Source organism: Oryctolagus cuniculus, chromosome 18, assembly GCF_051225735.1.
Source record: "Oryctolagus cuniculus isolate XC-2025 breed Fujian yellow rabbit chromosome 18, ASM5122573v1, whole genome shotgun sequence".
NCBI classification, from domain to species: Eukaryota; Metazoa; Chordata; class Mammalia; order Lagomorpha; family Leporidae; genus Oryctolagus; species Oryctolagus cuniculus.
In genome coordinates, this window is record NC_142884.1 from 57,938,586 (window position 1) to 57,957,482 (window position 18,897).

General features: G+C 40.8%; 1 long non-coding RNA gene across 1 annotated transcript in view; it reads left to right on the forward strand.

The window, feature by feature from the left end:
- The window catches only part of LOC149120970 (uncharacterized), a 34,624-nt gene that overhangs the window by 10,320 nt on the left and 5,407 nt on the right, over positions 1 to 18,897 (forward strand). The window contains exon 2 of the long non-coding RNA XR_016224632.1: positions 950 to 1,033. This is a non-coding gene — a long non-coding RNA (uncharacterized LOC149120970). The remainder of the gene's footprint in view (positions 1 to 949; positions 1,034 to 18,897) is intronic.

Sequence of the window (18,897 nt, forward strand, 5' to 3'; positions counted from 1 at the left end):
ACTTCTAAATTAACTTATTGATATTTGAGAGATTTTTATATATGTGTCTCTGGAAAATTAGCATTTAGACTGACTATTAAGTTACAAAATAGCAAACTTGCATTTGGAAAGTAGCTGTGTGTGTGTGTGAGAGAGAGAGAGAGAGAGGGAGAGAGATTTCATTTATGCATAGCACTGTTTCATTGTTAAATAATGCTCTACAGGAATTGGGCTCCTCCATTTACAGATGAGGAAATGAAAGATTAGGGAAGAAGAAATTGTGAAAATTTACTTTTAATTAGACATTCATGTTTTAGATGCTGTGTTAAGTACTTCACATTCAATTTCCTAATGCATTGCCCTCCCCCACTTTTTGCATTAAATTAAAAAAACTACTGAATTTTTGGAAAGGTTCATAGGCATTCCAAAGGTAATGAATTGGCCAATAATAGAAGCTGGATTCTAATTCAGGTGTGTTTGGGTCCAAAATCAGTGCTTAAAGAGGTGAAGTGAGGCGCTGGACACGGTTCTCTGCTGGTCCAGAACCTCCTGTCTTTACCTCAGTGTGTAGTTGAGAAGAGTGCCCTGTGACGTCACGCTCTGCCATCTGCCAGCTATCTTGTTTGGAGACGTTGCTCCCATCTGTGGCCCGTCGTGAAGGCATGTCACTAATGAGACACTGGGAACAAACAGAAATCGCGCTTCCTCCTGAGGCTCTGCTACAAGCTGCCTAATTGGGATTTATGGGTGGTTGTGATAAAATTTCTGCATAATAAAATCCTGAGATTTCTCTTGAACTGTTCAATAATGACCAAATGAAGCTTCAATGACTGAGCAGCTAGGTCAAATATGCTTCTACAGTGCAAGTCTGTGTCTGTGTGCATCTGTGTGTGTTGCAAGATTGTTTACACAAATTAGACTAACAGGAAAGTCTGCAGCTGCAGGTAATGTCTGTTCTTTGCTAATTCAGATTTGAAGTGGGTTAAGTTCAAGCCTCCACCTGGATGACGGAAGAGCAGATCACCTTGTCTGGAGTTCGGCACAGTGTGTTGGGGTGAGTACCACCCTCACTTCTGAGCACTGGGTGTGATATGTCACTTTCTGAGCCCAGCACAAATAGCTCAATGCCAGTTGAATGCTATAACTCTCTCCCCTCAGCAATGAGAAGGGTGCACAAGAATGATAATTACTAATACAACAGTGGTAGCTACTACTCATCACCTGTGACTAGTGCAAGATAACCAGGAAAAAGCTTTCTATTGATGAACTCTCAGTTCACCCAAACACACAATGAGGTGACTAGAGAGGATCTCACTTTGTTTTTGAGGTAAGGAGGTTTGGAGGTTGAAAGTAACTCACTCAAGACCATGGGGCTAATGTGTGGCAGATGCAGGATGCATGTAGTTGTTTTCTGTAAGAAGTCTTTCACTATGAACATATTTCAAAAACAAAACCAAAAAAATGTGCATTAAAAGATAACTTAACACTGGTGCAAAAGTTTTTTAAATTGTGCATAGTTTTCATCCATAGCACTGTCTTCTTCCATGACCTACTGTTTATACATGGATTTCAAAATCTTTTGCACCAAGTAAACTCTTCTTTTAATTCAGTTTTCCATAATGTTTCTGAAGTGCTCATGCCTTGAGACTTTTAACCATGCACATTTATTAAAATGTTTGTTTTTGATTAGATACAGAGAAAAGTAGCATAAACCATTAAACAGAGAATCTGGAAAGCCTCAAGGAAAAGAAAGCACATGAACTTGGCCTTGATTGCCAAGGAGAACTTCAACACGTGACAGCTGTATTGCTCGAGTTTATCATATGGTTGCTGTCCCCTCTCCACGTTAGCTGTCCTAGTCTATAAGTGTTACCGTCCTGTTCCCAGTTACTCTGACCAAAATGGCAAGCGTCACTCTCAATCCCTCATTTTCCTTTCCACCTCACACCCAAGCCATTGCTGCCACCACTAATGACCTGGCCACTCCACCTCCTGACGTCTCCTCAGCCCTGCCTTTGCCACCCTGCCTCACCCTCTGAGTCCACAGGTTCTGAGGTGAGCTTTCCAGCATGTAAACCAGACAACTTGACTCCTTTCCTTAAGCCCCTCCAGTGTCATTGAGGGCATTACGTAATTTACATCATTTTAGGTACCATGGTGACACCAACGCTAGGCTTCAAAAAGAATCATTTAATTTGGAATATATAAAATATGAGTATTTAGAGATCACATTTTATAATATCTGATTTTCTTCAGAAGGGGTAGAAAAATAGATGGGGATTAGAGAAGCAAAACTGTTCACGAAAAGACAGGTGATTCAGTACATCCAAGCAGGGCAACTTATACTCGTTTCTCAATTTGACTTGGAAATTATCCACTTTAAAAGTTAAAAGGAGGATGGATCGCTACTGAAGCCATCATGAAACGCATATTCCTTCCCCTAGCCCCCAAGTCCACCCGTCATCTCAGCCCTGCTTCCACTGCATGCCTCTTTGTGCTCTTTTCTCCCGGTGGTTTGCTCCTTCCCTGATCCGCTGACCTTCCTGGCCCTTGGAAATGCCGCACTGTCTTGGCTCAAGGTCTTTGAACTTGCTCGTCCTTCAACTTTTTAATTTTGCGGCGGCTGCTCCCTCTCAAGGTGGTGTTCAAGTCAGTACAGCCTCCACAAGGGACCTCCCTGAGCACTCTGGATGAAGCACATCCTACGGTCCTCCACTCTCTACTTCTTCAGCCTGCTTTATCCTCTGATCCGTTTTGTATTAGCTTGTTGTATATGACGGTAATGAAATCCCAGAGGCTGGGGGACTCTAAAAGTAGAGGTTAATTTTTTGACCCACAGTTCTAAAGGTCAAGGTCCTGTATCTGATTGTGGCCTTCTTTTGGGCAGAGCCCTGAGAGCCCTATAGGGATTATGCACATATGTGTGCATCTGTACGTGTGTATTCTGATCTCACCTCTGTGTGTGTGTGTGTGTGTGTTTATAAAGCCACTAGTGTTTAAACATGAAGGCTCTATACTGATAACTTAGTATAACCGTAATCACCTCCTGAACATCCTATCTCTAAACAGCACAATCAGATTAAGTTTCCACCCTCTTAACATCTCACAATGGAGTTTGAATTTAAACACATGAATCCCTGGAGGCAATACCCTCAAACCATATCCAAACCATAGCATATTTTTTATTGTATTGCATTAAATTTTTTATTTATTTGAAAGTCAGAGAGACAGGGGCAGATAGAGACCAACAGAGGAGAGAGAGAGGAAGAGAGAGAGAGTACTTCCATCTACTGGTTCACTTTCCAAATCCCACAACAGCCAGGGCTGGGCTAGACTGAAGCCAGGAGCCATAAACTTAATCTGTGTCTCCTACATGGGTGGCAGAGACTCAAAGATTTGAATAATCTCTACTATCTCCCAGGGTACACATTAGAAGAAAGCTGGAGGCAGAGCTGGAGCTGCAACCCAGCACTCTGATATAGGTGCAGGCATCCCAAGCAGCTTAGTAACCACTGTACCAAATGCCCATGCCAATAGCACATTTTAAAAATGTTTATCTGTTTATTTATGTTATTTTTTTTTAAATCTATTACATTATAATGTGACTACCTTAAAGGCCAGTACCCTATTTTGTTCACTGAGGTTATCCAGTATTGAAATACTTCCTAGTGTTTATTAGTCATTCAAAACATACTACCTGACAGTTTACAGATTGCTTACCTTGGTGTGCAAATTGAACAAATGCCATGACTGGGAAGTGTCACCAGCATTAGGAGCCCAAGAGTCAAGACTGTCAGGTCTTGCCTGTAAGGGGACAACTCCTGTTTAGTGAGGAATTGTTCTGACACAAATTCCTAAAATTTCCCCCATTGAAAAATCCTAGGCTAGAGAATGGGAGTTAAGGATGGTGATGTTGGGAGAAGCTTGACTCTTCAGGGAATACAGCTCTAGAAGAAAATTGCAACTAGATCAAGATGGGCCTTCTTAGCATCATCAAACACAATTCACATTTCTATTTGGGAAGTTCTGTTACTTTTCCATTGGCACCACAACATATTACATTAGCTTAAACAGCATAGACTTTTTATACCATAACTATAGATCAGGAGTCCAGATGGGCCCTGTTGGGTTCTCTGTCTCACAAGGCCAAAGTCAAGGCATTTTCTGAGCTAGGATGTTATAAGAAGGCTCAAGAAGTGACTTCCTTTCTATGCTTAGTCAAATTTCTGGCTGAATTCATGGTTGTAAAAGTTAAATTCCTATTTCTTCAGTGCTCTCAGCCAGGGCTTATCCTTACTTCTCGGTGCCCCATACGGCTTGTCTCACGCTTTCCATGTGACAGCAGTAGAAGGTCCAGCCCTAATCATGCTTTAAACCTCCCTGACTTCTTCCAGGCATCTGTAACTCCAGGGGTAAACCAGTTTCCACTTTGAAATTCTTATATCAGTAGGGTGGGACCACCTGGGTGGTCCAGATTCCTCTCACTGCTGACAGTCTCTACCCTTCACGATTCCAGCAAAGTCCTAGGTGTCATTTAATGTAGCATACTCACATGTTCCGAGAATGAAGGCTTGGACACCTCCGGGAAGCCATTCTACCTACCATAGCAGTCACTGGTTGCTTTAAAAGAGGCAAATTGAATTACCTAAGCCTCTTTAAATAAGAATGTGTATCTCTTTGGATATCTTTTAGCAATAGGCTTTCTTCTCCTTTAGGAACTATGACAGTGGAGCCTGCAGAGACTCTGCTGGGAAAGCCATTATATGCCAGCAGCTGCATGTCAATCCGAGCGGTGCTGTAGCTCCTGCTCCAAACAGATAATGTAGAGGAGGGGAGTGTGTCTGCCTCCACGAACGGTGGGTCTCAGCTGCATCCCCATTTCTGGGAGAATTTATGAGTGGAGCACATGCCAGGGGGCACAGAGAGCTTCTCTCCCAGAAGCAGATGCCACCTCCCTCTCCAGCGCTCCCTCACACTGCCTGCCAGATGGCCACAGCTGAATCCACAGCTGAATAGATGTCTGCTCTTGGCACCAATACGTCTCTATGGAACTGGTTAAGGACCTGAGGTGGCATGGCAGGACATCAAATGCACATGCACAATCAAATTGCTTAGGGTGTGCCAAGCACCGTGCTAAGCAATTTGTAGGCATTAATCTGACTTTTCCAGCACTCTCATTTGGATGACCCTTATGCCCGTTGTATATATGGAGACACAGAGTCTCGGGAAAGTCAAGTAGCTTACCAGAAGTTGTAGAACTGGTATCCACCAGGGCTGAATTCTGAGCGGCGGCAGATGTGTCTCCGGATTCTGTGATCTTAGACACTGCACTCTGTCTGTGATGTCAAGAGCATTTTAGCCGTCTTCCTAGGCTCCAATGCATCAAATTTCACTTTGCACCAGTTCAGATGTGCCCAAATCTGAGCAGTTGCCATTTGATGAACCACATTCATTTACAGGTCAATGGCCCAGAATACTTTCCTCCTGTGGAATGGCATGTAAAGCTGGTGAGTGGAAAATTGAACTTCACAGCAAATAGAATATCTGTTGCCAAGAGGGGCTTGGGGAATTGAAACCAAATATAGGACTAGAACCAGAAGAGGATGAAAAATGGAAGCAAGTGGTATGGATCAAGATTCACCCTAGGAATGCTGAGTACCTGGTATGAGGGTGCACATTCTGGGGAGCCATGATCATCAGGAACAGGTATTGAGTGCTTAATGTGCACCTGGAGCTCAATTATGCCTACCAAACCAATGATCTCCTTTAATTATATTACCGCTATGAGAAAAGTTATCACTCATAGCTTATACATGAAACTGAATGATTTAAGAAAACCACAGGTTTCACAATGGTAAAAGAAAGTTCTGAGATTTGAACACAGGTAGTTTGACACTGGCTCTTGTAGTATATAACTGATAGCAAGTAGAAGGATCAATCCAATTTGCAGACATGCTTTATACCTTGATGAACTAGATTTGTCTAGATGAACTGGATTCATGCAGAAGCTCCCTCAGTTATCTAGCTGGCAATAATGCTGGTTGTATACTAAGACTTTAGTGGGAACTATCAGAACATCTACAAGTGTGACTTGGGCTTTCTAACAACACAATGGTTGAATACAACAGGCAAGCATCCTGAGAGAGAAAGGTCAAAGCTGTATTATAACCTTAGTTCTGAGTCAAACAGCAGTGCATTCTTAGAGAAGTCAGTTCTCATTCAGGTTCAAAGGAAAGGGGAACAATGTCCCCATCTTGCTGGGGAGTGGCAAGACTTCAGGAGAACAAAAGGAACTGCAAACACTACTGTGGGCATTTTTGGAGAATAAAATTCACTTTATCCTCTGACATCCAGACCCAATGGGTATCATCAATCCAATTTATTATAAAAATAAGCTAAGAAAATAGCCTTATTTTCACATTCATCTCATATTTCCCTCTAGCACCCCTAAATCTTGACAAATTATCTTCTGACATTCCAAAGAGAGATTTGATGAGAGATATGCCTTTATTGCTTCCCATTTCAATGTCATGTACAAGGTTATGGAAAATGATACTAAAAGATAAATTTGTTTTGGTTCAAAAATGGGGGAATCCATGAATTCTTAAAGACATTTATAGAAGATGTGTCTCATGCAAAAATTATGCAAGCATTTAAAATTTTTTTCACCAAAATAAACTTTTTAATTGCATTTTCCATAAAGTTTTTGAAGCAGAGTAGTACATGCCTAAGTTTAAAAAATAGAACAGAAATAGTAAATTTTTATTAAACAAGAATAAGAAGTCATCAACGAATCACTAAAGTTTTTGCATGATATGAATTTTCTCTTTTTCCCATGTGTTTGGATATTTGCAGTTATGTTTTATTTCTTATTCAATCATAGCATTTAAGGAAAATATATAACTGGCCTGTCTTTGGCCCAGTCCCCTCATCTGTAAAGTGGGAAAGAATGAGATAGGTCAGCAGCTCACAATATGTACTTTTTTGCATACCAATTATGGGAACATAAAAAAAAAAAAAGATGAAGAAATTTAAATGGAGTTTGACAAGATTTTTGTTGAAATATTTCTCAGGGCCTTTGATATCTTCCTAAAAGCTTTATTTTAACCATGGATTTTCTTTTACAAGATCATCTCAATGGGTAGAAATTCCTAGATAACACTTTGAAAACTGCTGTGTTGGGCCAGTTCATTTGTGTTTTTCTACAACACAATGTTAGCATGAATAGAGAACAGTAGTCCTTCCCCCTGAAAGACAGAGGACAGAGAGGAACAAATGAAGAAAAGTGACTCAATTTGACATGCTGGCATCTTTATTTATTTCAAGTCATTTTGTCAGCTACTATATCTTTCTCCTTTAAAATCTGTTTTTGGATGGCCTCTTCCCAATCTTACTTTCTGATAATGTTATCATTGTTTTTCTTTTTGAGTTCCTACTGAGTTAGCATCATGTCAAAACATTGAGTGTATTACTTCATTTATTTTTCCTCAAGGCCCTAAAAACTCAGAGGTGTTACTCTCCCCATTGTCCAGATGTTGCAACTGCTGTTCAGAAATATTAGGGAAGTTATCCAAGGTCACAGGTAAACAGGAGAGGCAAGATTTGAAACTAGAAAAGTCCAATGAATTATGGTAAATGCTCATCAGTCATGCCTTTCGTCACACAACCGTCACTAGAACAACAATGGGCCTTCACACTGCAGAGATGTCACAACACATTCTAATCCTCTTGCACTTCATTTGTTTACCTACTTCCTATCCTTTCAAACTGTGACCCTTTGACCTAGATGGTTCTGCTGCTGCTATTACTGTTGATAGTGCAACAATGGTGATAGATTATTCTATTGTTATCAATTTATTATTATTATTATTATTATTAATCACTGTATTGCTGTATCTGAAATTTGACTTTTGACATTGCTTTTTGACTTTTAATTCTGGCTTCCTTCCTTACTAACATTCACACTCATTCTCTTGTGCATGGTCTCTTGCAACTCTGAAACAATGCCCCATCTCATCCAGCTCAGCCACAGGCCATTTCCTCTCACTGCTGGCTCTCCACGAGGTGCCCTTGTTTGGATCCAATGTAGCACGCAAGCCCTGTTTATGTTCGAAATCCCCATGGTGCTACTGTATGGTATTCCACAAAGTGTACCATGGCTTCAATTCACACTGCCATGGAAACAAGGCTGAGAGTCAGTGCTAGTGAATAACTCAGCACATATCTCTTCAATATCTACTATATTATGATACCTGCAGACAATACATTAATGAGTGTCTTAGTCTGTTTTCTGTCGCTATAACAAATAACCAAGCCTGGGTAACTTGTAAAAAGAACTAATAAAGAGGCTTATTTGGCTCATGGTGCTGGCAAACTCTCAATGACCACTTGGCTATGTCACAACAGAAGCCAAAAGAAATGGTCCCATGCCAAAGGGGCAAGTATGCAAGCAAGGAAGTGAAAGACTTGGTAGGTGTTGGACTTACTCTTTCTGTAACAACCCACTCTTGTAGGAACAAATCCACTCCTACAAGACCTAACTCACCATCAGTGATCAATAGGAATCCATCAATGAGTGTAGACCCCAATGGCCTAATCATCTTCCATGAGGCCTCACCCTTAATGTTTCTACCCTCTGAGCATCACTACACTGGGAGCCTGTCTTCTAGTACATGAAGCTTTGGGGCACAAGCCACAACCAAAGTATAGCAATGAGCAAGAACAGAGACAGTTTCTGCCCTCATGAAACTAGTAGACAAGTAGGGGAGACTGATATTCGTGCCATACTCATCCCTGTGGGTTTACAGAAACAACTGAAATAAGTAATCCAAGTAAAGGAGCAGGTGTCCGCAAAGCTGTGAGTTCAAGGTACCTGGTTTTCTCAGGATGGCTGAGGAATGCTGTTTGATGCAGTGACTGAGTGATTGAGAAAGGCAGGAAATGTCAATGAGGTGGGGGCATGCAATGTGCCACAGGAAGGAAGAGAAGTGGTATGTGCAAGAAACCATGGATAAAGGGAAGCTTGGACTTTGGGGTGTGGAAGCAAGGCTGGAGTACTGCAAAGACAGTTGGACATACAACTTTGCATTTAGAGCCTTGTATGCCAAATAGAAGAGGGGGGGAATGTCTTGTAAGAGCAGTGTGGTGCCACTGAAGGTCCAAGCAGGAAATGGAAATAAAGCTATTTGTATTTATAAGCAATTCACCTTCATCACATATATTTTCAACAGAGAACAGGAAGGAGCCTCCTGTGAATTTGGGGAGATCAGTGAGGAAGCTATTAGGATAGTCCAACAGAAGGCTGTTGATAGTTGATCTCTAAGGACCTTTTTCGCTCTTATATTAGCTGATTTTATGTTTATCCAGCAGAAAATGTAGGCATTATTGGGCTGCATGTATTTGAAACAAACACTAAGTTTTATTGAATTTTTATACTATTACTCAGGAGACACATCTTATTTGAAATCAGGCTGCCTACACTGTTGACTTGTCACTATAGGTAGGGCACACTTCGTTGAATTAATTATTAAGAAAGCAGCCCCAGCAATCCATTTTTAAAAGTCACACCGTTGTGTGTGTGTGTGTGTGTGTGTGTGTATGTATGTATTCTGGTTTATAAAATAGAAATGATTGGAAGAAAGGGGGAGTGGAAGGAGAAGAAAGATACATTTTTGGAGGAAATATCATGAATTCATTCACTGAATAAAGATTTGCTGAGACTATTAATTAAGCACTTAAATTTGTTTAGTACTGCCCTAGCCTCTGGGCTATAGGGGAATGGTGACCAAATTTAGGGCTGACTCAAATAGAATTCTCTCTCTTTCTCTCTCTCTCTCTCTCTCTCTCTCTCTCTCAGAATTTAATTTCATTAGACAGAAGGAACAATTTTCAGTACATACTGATTCTACTTTCTCTTCTGGCTGTGTAACTTTGAGCAAGTTACCTTTCTGAGATTCAGTTTCCTGATCTGTAATTCAGAGAGAATAATATGTAATGATTTTAGGAACACTATTTTAGAATATTTTAAGTATTGGAATAATATATTTCAACTTTTTAACATGGTATCTGGCACATACTTTCAAAATTAACACTTGTTCTTAGATTTAGATCTTGCCATGGTAGTTTTGTACACTCATGCTTGTGTTTAAGAATATTGTTAATGGCTTTACTAAAACATTACACCCCTTTGGACTGGAAGATACTTATCAGCTTGGGACTTTTTTTAAAAAAGAGATTTTATTTATTTATTTAAGAGGTAGAGTTACAGAGAGAGAGGGAAGTCTTCCATCCACTAGTTCACTCCCCAAATGGCCACAATGGCCAGAGATGGACTGACCCGAAGCCAGGAGCCAGGAGTTTCTTCCAGGTATCCCACATGGGTGCAGGGGGCCAAGCACTTGGGCCATCCTCCACGACTTTCCTAGGCCATAAGTAGAGAGATGGATGGAAAGAGGAGCAGCTGGGACATGAATCAGAGGTAATATGGGATGCTGGCGCCACAGGCAGAAGCTTAGCCTACTATGCCACCACACTTGCCTCCAGCTTGGGACATTTTAAAAAAAAACTGCTATAGTCAGGCAAACCAATTTCCACTCATGATTGGTTACAAATTATCATGCAAAATATATTAAGGTATATAAATATTCTGCTCCTTCCCTCTTTGCAATCTTGAATGAAAGTCAAAAATATGTGTATATAAATACATATGCAAATGTGTGTACAAATATACACACAAAAAGTTTATGGAAGTAAAATTAAAAGATAAGCTTTTTCTATTAATTTTAAAAGTTTAGTTGAGAGACACAGAGATAGACGGAGGTGGTTCCCATCCTCTGACTCACTCTGAAAATGCTTGCAATGGCTGGGCTTGGAGTCAGGAACCTGGAAAGCAATCCAGGTCTCACACATGGGTGTCAGAAACTCAAATGACTTGGGACAACACCACTGTCTTTCAGGGTTTGCATAGCTGGGAAGCTGGAGTCAAAAGGAAAATAAGCTTATTTTGATGCAAAGCATTTTGGAAATCAATCCCTAGTTTGTTCACAATCTGCATTTTACATGAACTTTTTGAGTATTTCTCACATGCATGATGGTCACAAAATATTTGCACTAAAGTAAACTTTCAGAGGCTGGGGAGGGAAGCAGAGAGGGAGGGGTAGAGAAAGGATGATTGATGGTTACTAAGTTAAAACTCTAGAGAAGCAAGGAGTTCTGGGGTTCTATTACACAGAAAGTCACCACAGATAATGTTAATGCACTGTATATTTCTCTTTGAAAAAATTAGGAGGGGCCAGAATTGTGGCAACAGGGAGTTAAGCCTCTGTGTGGGATACCGGCAGTTCATATAGATTTTTGTTCAGAGTCCTGGCTGCTGCACTTCAATTTAGTTTCCTACTAATGCACCTGGAAAAGATTTGAGGATGGCCCAAGTCCTTAGGTCCCTGCCACCTGCCTGGGAGACCCAGAGGGCGCTCCAAGGTCCAGTCTCTGGCCTGGCCCAGCCCCGGCCATTGCAGCCATTTGGGGACTGAGCCGGTGGATGGAAGCTCTCTCTCTCTCCCTATCTCTTCCTCTGTCTCTGTAACTCTCTGTTTCAAATAAATGAACGAATCTCTAAGAAACAATTGGGAAATAGGATTTTAGATGTTTTCACTGTAAAGAAATGTTAAGGGCTTGTAAAGATACACAGATTTACTATGGGCATTTCACAATGTAGTATGCATTGGAATACCACATAATGTATCCAATTTTATATGTTGAAATTTTTAAATAATAATATGTTTAGCTTTTAATTCTGTTTTCTGTGAATTGTTTAAAGTACTTTATATATTCACACACACATGCACACACACACATCCCAGCACAGTGGAAGGTGCCTTTGATATTTGCTGTTATTTACATATTTTGAATGTATTATCAAAATACTGAAGTAATTTCTGAAGGCTGAAAAGAGTGATACTGCTGGCAATTGAACTCCCACTTTATCCCTTATATCTCTCTGAGACCGTAAAACTGAGCCATGGTTCATGGGTAATTTCCCACTTTTCTCGTTCCTAACAAAACAGATACCTTCTTTAGACTAGACACCGTCTGGCATTGCTCACTTCAGTTGGCTACAGGTTCCATATGATCAGAGTCATAGCCTGTGGACAGACAGTGTCCATCCTGGTGAAAAAAGAACACCTCTCATTCACAGACTCGTACCTGCCACGGATTGCAGGCCTCTCCCTTTCGCTAAAGTAGGGTCAAGAAATCACGAATATGCCCACAATATGGTGCTCCTATTTCCTCGATGTAGAAATTAAAAAAGGAAATTCAAACACCAACTCCAGTTATTTAATTTATTAACTTAGTTGCAGTCTTTTCTCACTCAAATGAAACATCAAACTGCTCTCATTCCTTGAGCTCAGTGTTTTTTATTTCATTTAACACAGTTCTCTAGAACACATCATTTTCAGTTCTAAGTGAATCTAAGTGACAGAGGTGCTGAATCCCTGTAGAACGATGTCACTTGCTCCAATCTCCCCCAGAATACACACTTCTGCTTTCCAAGTTTCCTTGTCCATGTTGTACGCACCCAGTTGTGAACTCTACAATATAACTGCTTAACCCTATTTTTAAAGCCAGCCATCTTTAAGGCTTGTTTACAACAGCAATATAAACCTAGAATTGTGAGGTCAGTGCCTCAGGAATAATTACTAAACTATGTTAAATTCCCTTGACTTTTTTTGATTTTTAACAGATTCTGCCAGTGACCTCTTCAAGCTATCCAAGCTAGTATTGATTGAGCTCCTTTCGGGCTAATATGCAGCACTTTGTACAAGCTAAAAGAATTGAGAAAGTGTCTGTAATGTGAGATATTCTGTAAGAATTCAAATATGAGTCTTTCCCAGGGGGGTGGAGGTGATGTGTCTTGGGGGAAAGAGTCTTGCTTCATACGCAAACACTTATGGTTCATTGCATAAATGTCACTATGTTTTCCTCTGCTATGACAAGCATGTTTTGAATATTTCATGGCATTCTTTTGTGTGAAGGCCGGCCCCATTTTTCACAGCACTGGTTTATCGGCAACCCATTTTGTAACTCCTTCTGTGACTTGTCGCACTGTGTGTCTTTGTCTGCTTAGCATTTATCTATATCGGAAATTGTGATAAGTGTTTTTCATTTTTTTAAGCAATGAAGCTTTATAGGGTTTTTCCCCATTTTTTTGAGATAACACATTTTTAATTTACCTTGTAATAAAAGGTTTAATGCTCCACTAAATTAAGAGTTCAACAATTGGAAGGAAAAAGATGATAGTTCAGCAGGAACATGGGTGAGGGCCATAAACACTAATCAAATGAAGAAATGTCAATTCCACTCCAACAGTAAATATTAAAATAGTCATAGATCATTAAACTATGGTAGTATATCATTTTAAGAATGTGACCTATTTTTAAAACAAAATTTGGCAAAACACTGTATGTGCAGCAAAACTGATACACAGGCATTTTTTTTTTTTTGCTTCAAGCCTCATTTTTTAAATTTTATTTTTAGAAATTTTAATATTTTTCCATTTTAGTATCTTCTTATATTTCTTTCGTTAGTTCTTCAAATGTCTGGTAGAAGTCAGCAGTGAACAGAATCAGCCAGTAAAGCATTCTGGTCTGGCTGAAGAGCCCACGAGAGCATTTAAGGCATGGAAAGCCAATACACTGTGGCAAAAAAAAATGTCCTACACGAAGGATCTCCGTGAGATACCAGTGGAAAGAAGGGGCCGTCAAAGAAGGATGTACTTTTCTCTGAAGGGAGGAGAGAACTTCCACTTTGCTTATGGCCTTATTTAAATACTGACAGAGACTGTGGACTCAAAAGGCTTCCATAGGCTTGGCAGATCATGTCAAGAGCCTCAGGTGGTCACTGACATCATATATAATAGCGCTAATTGTTAAATTAACAACAGGAGTCACTGTGCACTTATTCCTCATGCAGGATCTCTGTCCTCAATGAGTTGTACTATGAGAATTAACTGTAAAACTTGTTCTCAAACAGTTTGTGTGTGTGTGTGTGTGCACGCACCTGCAAATTGTTGAAATCTTTATTTAGTATAGAGTTGGTCTTCTGTGTATAAAATTAATTGAAAATGAATCTTAATGGAGAATGGAACGGAGAATGGGAGAGGGAAGAGGAGGTAGAGTGAAAGTGGGGGTGGGGAGGTGGGTATGGTGGGATGAATCACTATTCATATTAATCATAATTAATCATATTAATCACTAATCATATTCCTAAGGTTGTACTTGTGAAATTTGTACTCATTAAATAAAAGGTTTCTTTGGGAAAGAAAAAAGGAATTCAGCAGCAAAGCCATCTGGTCCTGGGCTATTCTTTGTTTGGAGGGTCTTTATTACTGATTCAACTTCTGTCTTGGTTATTGGTCTGTTGAAGGTTTCTATATCTTCATGACTAGATTTTGGTAGGTTATATGTTTCCAGGAATCTACCCATTTCTTCCAGGTTTCCCAATTTGTTGTCATACTGCTCTTTGTAGTAATTTCTAATGATTCTTTTTATTTCTGTGGTATCTGTTGTTACAGTTTGCTTTTCATCTCTGATTTTATTGATTTGAGTCTTTTCTTTCTTTTTTGGTTCATTGATCCAATGGTGTATCAATTTTATTTTTTTGAAAAAAAGCAGCTCTTAATTTCACTGATTTTTTGTATTTTTTAATATCATTTATTTATTCTCTAATGTTAATTATTTCTTTCCTCCTAATAATTTGGGGTTTGTTTGTTGTTATTTTCCTAGGTCCTTCAGATGCCTTGATAGCTCATTTATTTGGTACATTTCCAATTTCTTCATGTAGGCACCAATTGCTATGAAATTCCCTCTTAAAACTGCTTTTGCTGTATCCCATAAGTTTTGATATGTTGTATTGTCACCTTCATTTGTTTCCAGAAACTTTTTTATTTCTCTTTTGATTTTTTCTATGACCCACTGTTCATTCAGGAGCATATTGTTTAGTATCCGTGTGTATGCATATGGTCTAGAGATTCTTGAATTGTTGATTTCCAGCTTTATTCCCTGTGTTCAGAGAATGTGCATGGAATGATTTCAATTTTTTTGAATTTGCTGAGACTTGCATTATGGCTTAGCATATGGTTTATCATAGAGAACATTCCATGCACTGATTCGAAGAATGTGTATTCTGCCATTGTGGGGTGAAAGGTTCTGTAGATATCCGTTAGGTTCATTTTTTCTATTGTGTTGAGTGACTCTTGTTTCTTTGCTGATTTTCTGTCTGGTTGATCTGTCCATTGCTGAAGGTGGCATATTGAAGTCCCTCATTACTATTATATTGGAATGTATGTCTCCCTTTAGGTCCATTAACACTTCTTTTCAATAGGCAGGTGCCCCAAATTTGGGTGTGTGTACACTTATTATAGCCACATCTTCCTGTTGAACTGATCCCTTAATCATTACATAGTGCCTTCTTTGTCTCTTTTAACAGTTTTTTTTTTAATTTTTTTTTTATTTTTTTTGACAGGCAGAGTGGACAGTGAGAGAGAGAGAGACAGAGAGAAAGGTTTTCCTTTTACTGTTGGTTCACCCTCCAATGGCCGCTGCGGCCGGTGCACCACGCTGATCCGATGGTAGGAGCCAGGTACTTATCCTGGACTCCCATGGGGTGCAGGGCCCAAGCACTTGGGCCATCCTCCACTGCACTTCCCTGGCCACAGCAGAGAGCTGTCCTGGAAGAGGGGCAACCGGGACAGACTCCGGCGCCCTGACCAGGACTAGAACCCAGTGTGCCGGCGCCGCAAGGCGGAGGATTAGCCTAGTGAGCCGTGGCGCCAGCTCTCTTTTAACAGTTTTGATGTTAGAATCTATTTTGTCAGGCAGTAGGATGACAACAGCAGCTCTTCTTCGGTTTTGGATAGCATGGAATATCTTTTTCCATTCTTTCATTTCAGTCTGTGTGTAACTTTGCTGGTGAGATGTGTTTCCTGTAAGCAGCAAATAGATGGGTCTTGTTTTTTAACCCATTCTGCCAGTCTGTGCCTTTTAACTGGAATGTTGAGGCCATTTACATTCAAGGTGACTATCAATAAGTAATGATTTGGCCCTCCCATTTTCCCATAAATATTCCTACTCTTTACTTTGGACTTCTTTTGTACTTCCACTGGGGAGTTTTCTGCCTTCTCATTCTTTCATAATGATGGCTATCTTTCTATGTTGTGTGTAGTACATCCTTAAGAATCTTTTTTAAGTCTAGATGAGTGGCGACAAATTCTTTCAATCTGTTTGCTATGGAAGATCATTATTTCACCTTCATTCATAAATAAGAGCTTTGAAAGGTACAGTATTCTGGATTTACAGTTTTTTCTTTTAAGACTTGGACTATATCAGGGGCCGGCGCTGCGGCTCACTAGGCTAATCCTCTGCCTTGCGGCGCCGGCACACCAGGTTCTAGTCCCAGTCGGGGCGCCGGATTCTGTCCTGGTTGCCCCTCTTCCAGGCCAGCTCTCTGCTGTGGCCCAGGAGTGCAGTGGAGGATGGCCCAAGTGCTTGGGCCCTGCACCCCATGGGAGACCAGGAGAAGCACCTGGCTCCTGCCATCAGATCAGCGAGGTGCGCCAGCCGCAGCACGCCAGCCATGGCGGCCATTGGAGGGTGAACCAACGGCAAAAGGAAGACCTTTCTCTCTGTCTCTCTCTCTCACTGTCCACTCTGCCTGTCAAAAAAAAAAAAAGACTTGGACTATATCTCTTAATTCCCTTCTAGTCTATAGGGTTTCTTTTGATAAGTCAGCTATGAGGCTAATTGGAGATCCTCTGAAAGTAATCTGGCATTCTCTCATGCCATTTTTTAATCTTTTCTTTATTTTTTTAGTTTTTTTATTTTTTGACAGGCAGAGTGGACAGTGAGAGAGAGAGAGAGACAGAGAGAAAGGTCTTCCTTTTGCCGTTGGTTCACCCTCCAATGGCCGCTGCGGCCAGCGCACCATGCTGATCCGATGGCAGGAGCCAGGTACTTATCCTGGTCTCCCATGGGGTGCAGGGCCCAAGCACTTGGGCCATCCTCCACTGCACTCCCTGGCCACAGCAGAGAGCTGGCCTGGAAGAGGGGGAGCCGGGACAGAATCCAGCGCCCCAACCGGGACTAGAACCCAGTGTGCCGGCGCCGCAAGCTGGAGGATTAGCCTAGTGAGCCACGGCGCCGGCCCTTTTCTTTATGTTTTATTGTGGAAAGTCTGACTACAATATTATGTGGTGAATATCTTTTCTAGTCATGTCAGTTAGGAGTTCTGTGTGTTTCCTCTACTTGGTTGTCCCTTTTTTTCTCCATACTGGGGAATTTTTCTGTAATTATTTCACTAAATAGGCTTTCTAATCCATTCTCTTTCCACAACTTCAAGAGCTCATAAGACTATATGTTGTGTTGTTTGTTAGTACCCCACAGATCTGCAACTCTGTTTTTATGTTTTCTATTTTATTCTTTTTTATTTGATTGTAAGATTTCCAAAGATTTGTCTTCTGGTTCGTATATTCTTTCTTCTGCCTTGCCAAATCTGCTGTTAAAGCTTTCCACTGTGTTTTTTATTTGATCTATTGAATCCTTCATTTCTAATGTTTCATTTTGATTCTCTTTAAAATCTTAATTTCATGGGAAAAATTTTCTTTCATGTTATGTATGGTTTTCTTTAGTTGCAGATTTGCTTCTGATTGCTTTTGAGTAATCATAGAGTTAATTTTTTTTAACTTTTATGTAATGAATATAAATTTCCAAAGTACGACTTATGGATTACAATGGCTTCCCCCCATACCGTCCCTCCCACCCACAACCCTCCCCTTTCCCACTCCCTCTCCCCTTCCATTCACATCAAGATTCATTTTCGATTATCTTAATATACAGAAGATCAGCTTAGTATGCATTAAGTAAGGATTTCAACAGTTTGCTCCCACACAGAAACATAAAGTGAAAAATAATAGATGATTTTTTTTTCATAGAGTTAATTTTTTCAATTCCATTTCTGGTATTTCTTCAATTTCTTCATCTTTGCATTCTAATATTGAAATGTTGTGTTCCTTTGTGGCAGGTGGTCACAGTGTCTTCCTTATTTTTTCTTGAACTTCTGCACTTTTTTAGGCATCTGTGGATTTGTTTTGTTTTTGTTTTTTCTTCTCATGACTTTTATCTTTGGGTTATGCATCTGTGGCTTAGTAGAATGTCTGCACTTTCAGTGAATACCAAGAGGTATGTGGTGGGTGTGGCCAGGGAGCTCTGGTCAATGCTCTTGGGAGTGGCAAATTTCCAGGGCAACACTGAAGTTTGGAGTGGCAGAACTGAATACCCAGCTATACCCTACACCTTCTCATGTAACCACCGAGGTCTCAGCACACAATGCTCCCAAAGTCACTGGATCCAGAGGTTTCTCTCTTCCCTGCCAGCCTGTCCATCAACAGAGAGGCAGGTGTTCCCTGAGGCAGTTCCACCTGGGCATTTTGACCCTGGGAGGCTGCAGGTGCAGGTGCCCCACTGACTCATGTAGCTGCCAGCCAAGCTCAAAGTTAATGGGGATTTGGACCCATTCCTTTTGCAAAAATCTCTGGATCACACGCACACACCAGAGTAGAGCCATTGTCCCAACCTTGCTGCCTGTTTGCCACTGCCACCAGCACTGTTGATCAGGTGTTTTGTCTCAGCTAGCTGCTACACTTATGGCTTCCATAGCTGCTGCTGCCATAATCCAAAATGCTGCCTGCCCTCCCTCAGCCAGACAGCAGGTGCTGTTCTGGAGTGATTGGGAGGAATCAGACATCCCCCTCCACTTCCACTGGGCCTGCAGGTAACCGCCAGTAACCACCAGCACCCAAGGCTCCAGTCTTACTCATGCCATGCTCTCCCTCCACCTCTATCACCATGGGTTGCTGTAGTACAG